This window comes from Nicotiana tabacum, chromosome 2 (genome assembly GCF_000715075.1).
Source record: "Nicotiana tabacum cultivar K326 chromosome 2, ASM71507v2, whole genome shotgun sequence".
In the NCBI taxonomy this organism is placed as follows: domain Eukaryota; kingdom Viridiplantae; phylum Streptophyta; class Magnoliopsida; order Solanales; family Solanaceae; genus Nicotiana; species Nicotiana tabacum.
This window is the reverse complement of record NC_134081.1, coordinates 63,383,635-63,394,941: the sequence shown is the minus strand read 5'-3', so window position 1 is coordinate 63,394,941 and position 11,307 is coordinate 63,383,635.

Sequence of the window (11,307 nt, the reverse complement as noted above, 5' to 3'; positions counted from 1 at the left end):
TTGCTCAAAAGTCAACTCTCCGGTCAACTCTTTCCATTTAAGCTTCTAAATAAGAATTGCTCTTATAATTTAATTCCGAATCTTCAGTAAATCAAACTCGACCACACTCGCGGGTCATAATACATATTGTGAAGCTGTTTGAGACCTTAAGCCATCGAACGAGGCGTTAATTCTTAAAACTACAAGTCGGGTCGTTACATGTGGTGTAGCCAGAGCACCTGCCCAAGCAATGACTGAGGAGCCACCAGTAGCTCTAGTTGGAAGACAGGCACTCGAGGTGCTTGTTGTAACCCTTGGAATTCAAGATACCCTCACACATGTTTTAAGCATGCTCGACACTTTAGCTTATGAGGGACTGATTCCCGTTGCACCAGCTAAGTCTAAGGTTGAGGGAGGAGCTCAGACTCCCGCGGTCCGTACCCCAGAGCAGCGGGTCCAAGTTGATCAGGTTCCGATTGTTATGACAGCACAACCTGTTTTCCCGGTTCAGCCTAAGTTTGGGCCAGAGGCATCTGAGGAGGAGTAGAGGATACTTGAGAGGTTCAAGAAATAGGACCCTCCTACTTACAGCGGTGCGGTAAATGAGGATGCATAGGGTTTTCTGGAAGAGTGTCATTGTATTCTCTGCACCATGGGCATTGTAGAGGTTAGTAAGGTCATCGTTACTACATTTCAGGTGTCAGTAGTAGCCTATAGGTGGTGGCAGGCATACGAGGTGGGTAGCCCAGCTGATTCCGCACCACTCGCATGGTCTCAATTTTTAGATATATTTTTGAGGGAATTTTTTTCCCAGACCCTCCGGGATGCATGGCGTACAGAGTTTGAGCAGCTGCGCCAGGGGACTATGAAAGTGTCAGAGTATGCCATCAGATTCAGTGAATTGTCCCGACATGCACGTGCTTTGGTTTCTACAATCAGAGAGCGAGTTCGCAGATTCATCAAGTGGCTCAATTATGGTATTAGATTCAGCATGGCTCGAGAGTTTGAGATGCATACTCCATTTCAGTCGGTTATGGATATCGCTCGCAGGTTAGAGCGTATGCAGGGCCAAGATAGGGAGGACAGGGAGGCCAAGAGGCCTCGAAGTTATGGAGGATTTTGTGGTGCCCACGCTGTAGTTTCAGCCCGTCATGACAGAGGTTATGTGAGCCACCCAATTCATTTACCATTTCCAGCTACTCGCAGTGCTCTGGCTATTCCGAGGTCTCAAGTGCCCCATTATGCACAACCACTTTCCAGTGCATCACCTGCTCGGGGTGCCTTTACCGATCAGTCTAGTCGACCATGCCAGAGTCAGTTTTAGCAGCCACGCCCACCAAGAGCTTGTTTCGAGTGTGGTGATATTAGACATATAGTTAGGTACTACCCCGAATTTAGGATGGGTGCACCTCCACATACGACACAGGCTCCAAAAATTCCATAGGGTCCACAAGGTTCACAGGCCATGGTTGATGCTCCAGTTGCCACTCCACTTGTACTACCATCTAGGGTTGAAGATCAAGCGGGTAGAGGTCACCCTAGATAGGGAGGCCATGATCGATTCTATGCTTTTTCGGGTAGGATGGAGGTGGTTACATCAGTTGTAGTCATCACAGATATTTTTTTCGCTCTGTCATAGAGATTCCTCTGTTTTATTTGATCCGGGATCCACTTATTCATGTGATTCATCTTACTTTCCTCCGTATTTGGGTATATCTTGTGATTCTTTGAGTGCTCTTGTATATGTGTCCATGTTTATGGGAGATTCTATTGTTGTAGACCGTGTTTATCGGTCGTGTTTAATCACTATTAGTGGTTATGAGACCATAGTGGATTTATTGCTACTCAGTACGGTAGACTTTTACGTGATACTGGGCATGGATTTGTTGTCACCCTATCACGATATTCTGGATTGTCAACCCAAGACAATGACATTGGCCATTCCAAGGTTGCCGCAGTTGGAGTGTGGGTATAAATTGGATTATATTCCCAACAGGGTGGTGTCCTTTTTGAAGGCACATCAAACGGTTAAGAAGGGGTGTGAAGCATATCTAGCCTTCGTGAGGAATGTTAGTGCTTATACTCCTAACGTTGAGTCAGTTCCAGTAGTGAGAGATTTCCCATATGTATTTCCAGCAGACCTATCAGGCATGCCACCCTATAGAGATATTGATACGCTCAAATTACACCTAAATAAATGGTGTAAGGCGATCAATGTCAAATATAATAACCCAACTAGGTTGGGGTCGATTCCCACAGGGAATAGGTGTGAAACGATTACTTGAATACTTAACATAGGTCGTAATTCTATAAATGTTAGCTTGAAAATGGTGTTGTAATTATGTGCAGTAAAGAAGATGATTGTATTGTGAGAATGTATTTAATTTGATTAAGGAAACCAAGGTTGTGTCCCCATCGATGGAATGTAATGTTATCGGTGTTAATATGATATATTTCTAATAGAAAGTCCTTTGATATGCAAATAGTTTCTAAGCGACTACCCAATATATCCTAAAAGTTGAGTAAAGTCTTCTCTTTAAGATTTCCCAAATATAAAAGAGTTGCAATTAAAAATAACCAATTTATGCAAATAGAACCCACTTATTCCTAGGCGATTCTAATAAACAAGGTTTAAAACCTTGAGTTATTGATATTCAATTCTACCAAACCCTATCCCACTTTTCCAAGTAAAGATAGAGTGAAATGGAATTAGTTAATGTTTGCAACCACTAACAACACATGAAGCATAAGAACTAAATAAATATCAACCAATCATTATATATATATTCAATGGTAAACACCTATAAATATTACACCCATCTAGGGTCCACAACCTTAGTAGTTAAAACTAGCTACTCATACTAAAATCTAAGAACAAAGCGATAAATAAAGTCATAAAACTTCCAAAGACACAAGATGCTTTCTTCAAAAGTCTCCAAAATAATGGTACATTCAATGCTCTAAAAGTAGCATCTTTTTTCTGACTCAATACCCCACAAAAATCTAGTAAATCTATTTATAGTGGACTAAAAGTCGGGGTAAGGATTTGACAAAAATGCCCTAACAAAGCCCTTCTACGACCGCATAATGGTCGCAGATCATGTATGCGTTCCGTATAGTTGACAATTGCATCGCAGCATTTCAGATATTCAAGACCAGATTGCCACCGCATTTCCATTATATTTTTCGCATATCATTTATGCGACCGCATTTTCCATCACAGAAGTGCTACGCAGATTCTTCAGTTGCAATTATGCGGTCATTATGCGATCGCAAAAGTGTTATGCGACCGCCTAATCGACCGCATATTCTTCTCTTCAGTTGACCAACAAACTGCTTCAGTTTGCGATGAGTATGTGATCGCATATTACTTCTACGATCGCATACTTGCAGCATTCCTGGCCTTTTGTGGCTTTTTGACTTCTTTTTCATGTTTTTGGGCCTTTAAGTCTCATGCACTACAAAACACCAAAACTTCATAAGAATTAACTAAAAATGCATTGAAATACGAGCTAAAATCTATGTAATTGGTATCATAAGAGTCGAAATTCTACGGCACATCAACACCCCCAACTTAAACTCTTGCTTATCCTCAAGCAACTAAAACAAAATTATCCTATCCTATACTACTTCTATTTTTGACATTTCACAAAATAGTAGTACTTGTAGATGGTTTTGACTGTCAGCTAACAAGCATGTAACTTCTTTATTTACCCTTCAAGGAAGATAACTATCATTTAACAATTCGACTAATCAACTTGTGAACTTCGAGCCTCAACCAAAATGACAAAATGCTACTCACAGCTAAGTGTGCACTTGTATTCTACTTCAAGAACCTCACTTCTGCTAAATCTTGCAATTCATGTGCGCTCACAATAAAGATAATCCCCAACTCACACATATGTACAGGGGATGCAATCAAAACACTCTTGCACTCAGAACGAAAGCTACATGCTACAAGTATCAGTCCATATGCTTGCCCTTATTCTAACTTGCTGCTATCTCAGGAATGATTGGCTGTAGATTACCAAGGACTTTTCATGGGTTATAATGTAGGTTTCGGGACGGGTTGGATGAATATTTGGGATTGTAGTGGCTATACCCTCCTTGAAATCAATTTCTTCAGTTTCTACCATACTCTACTCTTTTTATTTTATAAGCTTTTCTTTTCGGAGCTTGAGTTACTTCATATATACAACTTGAGTTTCTTAATATATCCAACGAGTTTTTCCATTTACACACAGTATTCAACCTTGCCACTTTCCACTTTGAACCGGCACCTCCAACTTTGAGGCTTTTGGCGAAAGTTGAAAAGTTGAAGGTTTGGAAGGTTGAGTGGTTTGACCGAGAGTTGACTTTATAGATACCGGGTTCGGATTTTTATTCCAGGAGTTTCAATAGGTCTGTTGTGTCACTTGGGACTAGTGTAAAAAATTTGAGGTCATTCAGAGTTGATTTGATATGGTTCGGTATCAGTTTTAGATGTTAGAAGTTCATTAGTTTCAAGGTTGCCGCGGTTGGAGTGTGGGTGTAAATTGGATTATATTCCTAGTTGGGTTATGTCCTTTCTAATGGCACGTCGAATGGTTTTGAAGAAGTGTGAAGCATATCTAGCCTTCGTGAGAATGTCAGTGTTTATACTCCTGACGTTGAGTCAGTTCCAGTAGTGAGAGATTTTTCATATGTATTTCCAGCAGACCTATCAGACATGCCACCCTATAGGGATATTGATATGCTTAAATTACACCTAAATAAATGGTGTAAGGCGGTCGATGTCAAATATAATAACCCAACTAGGTTGGGGTCAAGTCCCACAGAGAATAGGTGTGAAACGATACTTGAATAGTGTGCAACTTAACTTAGGTCGTAATTCTATAAATGTTAGCTTGAAAATGGTGTTGTAATTATGTGCAGTAAAGAAGATGATTGTATTGTGAGAATGTATTTAATTTGATTAAGGAAACCAAGGTTGTGTCCCCGTCGATGGAATATAATGTTATCGGTGTTAATATGATATATTTCTAATGGAAAGTCCTTTGATATGAAAATGGTTTCTAAGTGACTACCCAATATTTCCCAAAAGGTGAGTAATATCTTCTCTTTAAGATTTCCCAAATATAAAAGAGTTGCAATTAAAAATAACCAATTTATGCCAAATAGAACCCACTTATTCCTAGGCGATTCTATTAAATAAGGTTTAAAACCTTGAGTTTTCTATATTCAATTCTACCAAACCCTAACCCACTTTTCCAAGTAAAGATAGAGTAAAATAGAATTAGTTAATGTTTGCAACCACTAACAACACATGAAGCATAAAAACTGAATAAATATCAACCAACCATTATATATATATTCAATAGTAAACACCCATTTATATTACACACATCTAGGGTCCACAACCTTAGTAGTTAAAACTAGCTACTCATACTAGAATCTAAGAACAAAGCAATAAATAAAGTCATAAAACTTACAAAGATACAAGATTCTTTCTTCAAAAGTCTCCAAAACAATGGTGAATTCAATGCTCTAAAAGTAGCCTTTTTTTTCTGACTCAATACCACACAAAAACCCTAGTAAATCTATTTATAGTGGACTAAGAGTTGGGGTAAAGATTTGACAAAAATGCCCTAACAGAGCCCTTCTACGACTGCATAATAGTCGTAGATCATGTATGCGTTCCGCATAGTTGACAATTGCATCGCAGCATTTCAGATATTCAAGCCCAGATTGCCACCGCATTTCCATTACGCGGTCCGCATATCATTTATGCGACCGCATTTTCCATCGCAGAAGTGCTACGCAGATTCTTCAGTTGCAATTATGCTGTCATTATGCGATCACAGAAGTGTTATGCGACCGCCTAATGGACCGCATATTCTTCTCTTCAGTTGACCAAAAAACTGCTTCAGTTTGCGGTGAGTATGCGATCGCATATTACTTCTGCGATCGCATACTTGCAGCATTCCTGGCCTTTTGTGGCTTTTTGACTTCTTTTTCATGTTTTTGGGTCTTCAAGTCTCATACACGACAAAACACCAAAACTTCATAAGAATTAACTAAAAATGCATTGAAAGACGAGCTAAAGTCTATGTAATTGGTATCATAAGTACCAAAATTCTATGGCACATCAACACCCCCAACTTAAACTCTTGCTTATCCTCAAGAAACTAAAACAAAATTATCCTATCCTATACTACTTTTATTTCCGACATGTCACAAAATAGTAGTACTTGTAGATGGTTTTGACTGTCAGCTAACAAGTATGTAACTTTTTTATATACCATTCATGGAAGATAACTATAATTTAACAATTCGACTAATAAACTTGTGAACTTCGAGGCTCAACCAAAATGACAAAATGCTAGTCACAATTAAGTGTGCACTTGTTTTCTACTTCAAGAACCTCAATTCTACTAAATCTTGCAATTCATGCGCACTCACAACAAAGAAAATTCCCAACTCACACATATGTATAGGGGATGCAATCAAAACACTCTTGCACTCGAAACGAAAGCTACATGCTACAAGTATTAGTCTATATGCTTGTCCTTATTTTAACTTGCTGCTATTTCTTCAGTTTCTACCAGACTCTACTCTTTTTCTTTTTCTTTTTTTTATAAGCTTTTCTTTTCGAAGCTTGAGTTACTTTATATATACAACTTGGGTTTCTTCATATATACAACGAGTTTCTTCATTTACACACAGTATTCAACCTTGCCACTTTCCACTTTGTACCGGCACCCCCAACTTTGAGGCTTTTTGGCAAAAGTTGGAAAGTTGAAGGTTTGGAAGATTGAGTGGTTTGACCAAGAGTTGACTTTATAGATACTGAGTTCGGATTTTTGTTCTAGGAGTTTCAATAGGTCTGTTGTGTCACTTGGGACTAGTGTGAAAAATTTGAGGTCATTCGGAGTTGATTTGATATGGTTCGGCATCGGTTTTAGATGTTAGAAGTTCATTAGTTTCATTATGCTTGAATTAGGGTGTGATTCATGATTTGAACATTTTTTGATGTAATTTGAGGTTTTGACTAAAATTGTATCGTGTTTTAGGACCTATTGATATGTTTGGATGGGGTTTCGGGGGCCCCAGGGGTGTTTCAGATAAGTTTCGGGCAATTTTCTTCATGTTTGGGCAGCTGATCTGATAACTGGTGTGGGCTTCTTCATGTTCGTGACACAGGGGTTGCTTTCGCATAGTGTAAATTGTTTCAAGAGGTTTTCTATTCCTGTTCGCGATGAGAGGGCCGCATTCGCGAAATCTTGGTGAGGCTGCGCATCGCGGTCGTAGGCAGGGAGCTGCATTCGCGAAGAAGAGAGTCAGGCTGGGGGAACATAAGGCTTTTGGCCTACGCGTTCGCGATGGATTCTTCACATTCCCGAAGCTTGGGGTTGTTTGGTGATCGCGTTCACGATTGAGCTGTCATGTTTGATTAAGAGAAATTGGCAGCTAGTGAGACTTGTTCTTCGCGAACGCGAGGCATTTTCCGCGTTCGCAGTGTGTACACGAGGTGACAAGTATGTACACGGACTTATATGTGGTATTGTAACTGGTTTAGACTCTTTGGCTCTTTCATGCATTTAATTGAAATTTTTATATCATGTTATATCTTCCATAGTTAGATTACTCTTACTTGCTTTACTTGACGTTGTTAGCACATGTTCTATCTTTTATTGTCAGATTGCTCTTATATGCCTTAATTGATATTGTTACCTTTCTTGTTGTTATATACCTCTTTTATTGTTGAGTTATTCTTATTTCAAGTTGTTATTACATGTTGTCTCTTCGTGTTGAAATATCCTTATGCATTTAGACGTAGTTGCTATTTCATACTATCTTTTTCATTGTTAAGCATATGTTATACACTTGAATTGGAAGTTGTCATTTTGTGGGAATACCTTCATTTTTGAGTTATTGAGTTGAAGTTATGTAAGCTGTTATCACATTGAGGTTGAAGTTGTTGAATATCGAGATATCTATCCATGTTGAGTAATCCTCATTCATTTTTGTAATTATTGATATTCTTGTACACATTGTGGTTGAGCAGTGGGCTATATGTTTGGTAACATTGGTATTGTTGATTTTGGCAAGTGATGTGGCATATGTCCACGTGTGGTGAGAGTTGATTATTGTGTTGTTATATTGATATGCATGCGGTGGTATAAATATAGGGGTTGATATGCATGCACTAAGATATGGCGGGATTTATAAGTGTGGTTCTAGTAAAGGAATTACTTGAAGCCACACGGTGAGATAAGGGGGATAAACCACATGTAGCTATTTCGGAAAAATATTTTCCAAACTAAATACAAGGCTCACGCGGTGATATAAGGAAGATTGTAATTGAGATTCGTGAAATGTGAATATGAGTCGTGGTACTTTGGTATGATTGTTGTTGTATATTTTATGCCGGAAAGACTTGTTGAGTTGAATGGTTGTTATTCTTGTTTAATTAATTCTTTCCATTCGTATTTTGATTGTACTTAGTTACTTGTTATTTTTATCAATGTATTCCCTTAATGTCCTTTGTTGCTTTTATTGTCGTTGTTAGCATTGTATTGAAAAATTGCTTTATTATCCTTTAAATGCCTTTACTATCCATTGTTAGATTATATAAGTATCTTGCACAGGTTTCTATGTCTAGTAGGTGTCTTGACCTGGCCTCGTCACTACTCTGTCGAGGTTAGGCTTGATACTTACTGGTTACCATTATGGTGTACTCATGCTATGCTTCTGCATAATTTTGTGTAGTTCCAGGTAAATCTACTCGTGCCGGACGCCAGTGAGTGCACCCAGTTACTTCGCGAGTCTTCAAGGTATACCTGCTTGGCGCTCGCAGGCTTCAGAGTCACCTTTTATTATTTCCTTTACTAGTGTTTATCCTATTATCAGACAGTGTTGTATTAGAGATTTTTAATACATTTTTGTAAAGCTTATGACTTAGATCCACTGGTTTTGGGTATTTTGTTACTGATGATCCGTTTTGAGTTATTATGAGATTTATCAATTTATTTTATTATCTTAGTTTTATTATTCCTGTTAAGCTACTGTCACGATCTGACAGATCGTTTTGCTTTCCTGATCCCCGTTCCCCTATTTAAGACATCATGTATGTGCTTTTACTATTTTATGACTTGCAGAGGTGGTTGGTTTGGTTTTGGAAGGGTTCGGGTTGAATTCGCAACACTTATTTTCATAATAGTGGCCTAAAGTGGCCAAGTTTGAATTTAGTCAACTTTTTGAGCAAACTACCTCAGAATCGAGATTTGAAGATTTGAATAGGTTTGTATGATGATTTTGGACTTGAGCATATATTTGGATCCAGTTTCGGGTAGGCCGGGAGCGTTTCGGTGCTTATTGTTGAAAGTTAGCATTTTAAATGTTTTAGAATTTTCTAAGTTTGAATTAAAGTGGATTTTGGTGTAATCGATACCTATTTGGGCTTCCGGGCCTTGGAATAGGTTCATATTGTGATTTGTTACTTGTGCATAAGATTTAGCGTCATTCTGAGTTGTCTAAGTATGTTTCGTCGTGCCCGGAGTTGGTTGAAATGAGTTTGAAGCTTAGAAGTTGATTAATTTGGTTTTGAGGCGTGATTCGTAGTTTCGGTGTTATTTTATGTGATTAGAGGCTTTGAGTAATAGCTTAACAGCTATGACGAGAATAAGTAAAGAAAATGAAGAAATTGATAAGGAAAAAGAAATAGAAATTATTAAAAATCAAGCAAACAGGGAAATACAACAATTAGAAGAAACTAAAAACACAAAAATTATAGCATTAGAAAAAGAATTAAACATGTTAAAAGCACTATATGAAAACAAGCAAAGAGAAAAAAATAAAGAAATAGAATTAACAGATGAGATAAATAAATTTAAACAAATATTACAATCAGAAGAAATTCCCAGAATTGATGAAATAGATAGAATTGAAGAAATAGATAACAATATAAATGACCAAAAGTCAGAATCAAGTGAAATAAGTGAAACGTATACAGAACTCTTAGAAAATATAGAAAAAATAAAAAATGTAGAAATAAATACAGGAGATGTAGATATGGATGAAAAACCTAGTACATCAGGAGTAAAAAATCCAAAAGGATTATACCCAAATTATTATACAGCTAACTATGAACAACATGAATAGAAATAATACACTATGGGATAGTAGACTAAATAGGAAATGGACACCAAAACCAATGTCAGAACAATATAATTTCTTAGATTTAGATTGCGTAGCAGATATAAATAAAACAATCCAACTATGGATAGGATATGTATCTAAACAATTGGTAGATAATAAAATAGGAATGACAGAAACACCAGGATATATAGAAAGAACACTCATAGGAACAGTAAAATTATGGTTACACAATTTAACAAAGGAAAGTATAGATACCTTAAGAAGTAATAAAAAATTTAATGGTGAAATAGCAACAACAAATATAGAAATATTATACAAATATGAAATAGCCATAAGAAACGAATTTAGTAGTATGACTACAGAAATTGAAGAACAAAATAAAGAAAACAAACAAATAGAAATCTAATGACAAAATTAGCAATATGTAATATGTGCTATATAGACGAATATACTTGTGCATTTAGAGAATATTATTATAAAGGAACATATAATACAGAAGAAGGCAAAGAAATAAGAAAATTATATTTCACAAAATTACCAGAACCTTTTAATTCTAAAATAATAAAAGATTGGAATGAAGCAGGAGTAACAGATACTTTAGGAGCTAGGATAAAATTTCTACAACAATGGTTTATACAGTTATGTGAAAAATATAAAGAAGAAACAAAAATAGAAAGAATATTAATAAAAAACTTAAGATGTTGTAAAAATAAAACAACACCACAATTCGGATGTACAGATACAGATAAATATAATAAAAAATGGAAAACAAAGAAATATAATAAATATAAGTCAAAATATAAAAATAAAAGACCAAGAAAAAGATATTATGTAAAAAATTATCAGGCTAAAAGACCATTTAGACCAAAAAAGAAACTAACAGAATGTACTTGTTATAACTGTGAAAAATTAGGACATATAGCTAAAGACTGTAAAGCACCTAGGAACCTAAAGAAAAAGCAAATAATCGAAATCATAATTGATGATGAAGAATATATGCAGATGGAATATATAGATTATGAACTAGATAGTGAAGATAGTGTATATAAAATATCAGATATAGAAGATGAGATAGAAGATGAAATAGAAGATGAAATAACTAAAGAAGATGATGAAACCTAATGACTGAAAAAGAAATAGAAGTAATAACACGAGAAGAATATCAAGATGAAGAATCCTCAGAACAAA